Source organism: Dipodomys spectabilis, unplaced genomic scaffold (genome assembly GCF_019054845.1).
Source record: "Dipodomys spectabilis isolate Male_0828 unplaced genomic scaffold, ASM1905484v1 ptg000121l, whole genome shotgun sequence".
Classification (NCBI taxonomy): Eukaryota; Metazoa; Chordata; class Mammalia; order Rodentia; family Heteromyidae; genus Dipodomys; species Dipodomys spectabilis.
The window spans coordinates 1,575,764-1,577,442 of NW_024870798.1; the positions used below are offsets into that span (position 1 = coordinate 1,575,764).

The 1,679-nt window shown below is 35.2% G+C and overlaps 1 non-coding gene across 1 annotated transcript; it reads left to right on the forward strand.

Annotated features, from left to right (window-relative positions):
• The first annotated feature begins 736 nt into the window (after positions 1-736).
• On the forward strand, positions 737-842 carry LOC122115572. Its single transcript, XR_006148791.1, has one exon. It is a non-coding gene; the product is annotated as a U6 spliceosomal RNA (small nuclear RNA).
• The last annotated feature ends 837 nt before the right edge of the window (positions 843-1,679 follow it).

Sequence of the window (1,679 nt, forward strand, 5' to 3'; positions counted from 1 at the left end):
AATATTAATGATTACTAAAATAAAAAAGAAAACAATTACCAGGGTTTTCAGTATTTGAAGTGCACACAGTAGATTTTACTATTTTCTCATATTCTTGTACATTTAAAACTGGATAAAGCTATGAGTAGCTTTTAAATTTACCCACTAAGATTACTATTTATAGTTCATCTCACCATTTGTATGTGGCTTATATCATTATTTGTTCATCACAAACATATAACGTAAGGGAGCCCTAAAGTTTTAACAGAAACTGTGTACTTAAAATTTTACCTCTTCACTCTGCTTCTTTACACAGTCTTTGCAACTTCTCATTAGTAGAGTTTCTATAAACTATGAAATGTACATACTTACTAGTACATGCTACCAGAAAAATTATATACTTTATCAAAAAATTTTATGACCTGCAAACAGTCTTGATTTTGCCATATATAAGCAAATCCCAAAATGAAACATATTTAAAACATTAAAACTTTTAACAAACCTTAACATTTGCTACAATGATCATTATGACAGGTGCCTTGTGTAGAATAATTGAATTCCTCTTCCTACACATCTCATGAACAACAAATATCTGGAATTATTTTGTTTTTGGCATGTCAATCTTGACTTTATTCTTAAATGTGTGCTTATGTAAGAAATACATGGTTCTAAAATTTCACAATTCTTTTTAACTTATTTGTGTTGAATTGTCTAGTTTAAGAAAATCAATTACACTTTACATATAAAAAAATGTTCTGTGCTCAATTTGGCTGCACATACACTAAAATTGGAACATACAGAGAAGATTAGCATGGTCCCTGCACAAGGATGACGCGCAACTTAGTGAATCGTTCCATATTTTTAAAACAACAGATGCTGAAAGGGATGTGGCCAGAAGGGAAGCCTATTGCATTCTTGGTGTGAGTGTACACTTGTTCATCCACTTTGGAAAGTAGTTTGGAGGTTCCTCAAAAGACCCCACGTAGAGCTCCCCTATTACACAGCAATCCCACTTTGGGGCATTCATCCAAATGATCACAAACAAGTCCATACTAAAACAACCACCACAGCAGTGTTTATTGTAGCATTATTTGCCATAGCTAAGATATGGAACCAACCCTGATGCCCCTCAGTAGAAGAATGGATCAAGAAAACGTTCTGTGTGTGTGTGTGTGTGTGTGTGTGTGTGTGTGTGTGTGTGAATGTACACTTACACAACCACTTTAGAAAGCACTCTGGTGAGTCCTCAGAAAGCTAAATATTGACGCTCCTTATGGCCCACTCATACCACTTCTAGGCATCTATCCTCAAAAACAGGTACCAATATTCAAGGACACATGCACCTCCATGTTTATCGCAGCACTGTTCACAGTAGCCAGGATATGAAAACAACCCATATGTCCCACCAGAGATGAATGGATCCAAAAACTGTGGTAACTATACACAACGGAATATTTTCCAGTCATTAGAAAGGACAAAATAATGACATTAGCAGGGAAATCAATCAAGCTACAAGAAATCATGTTGAGTGAGGTAAGCCAAAAGCAAAGAGACAAACAGCACATGGTCTCCGTGATAAGTGGATTTTAAATCCAAAATGTAAGGTGATATGACAAAATTAACAACACTTAAGAAACCAAGTACTTCCACTCATCTGATTGAATCACTACTAAATAACCCCATTCTGCTGATCAAATGTG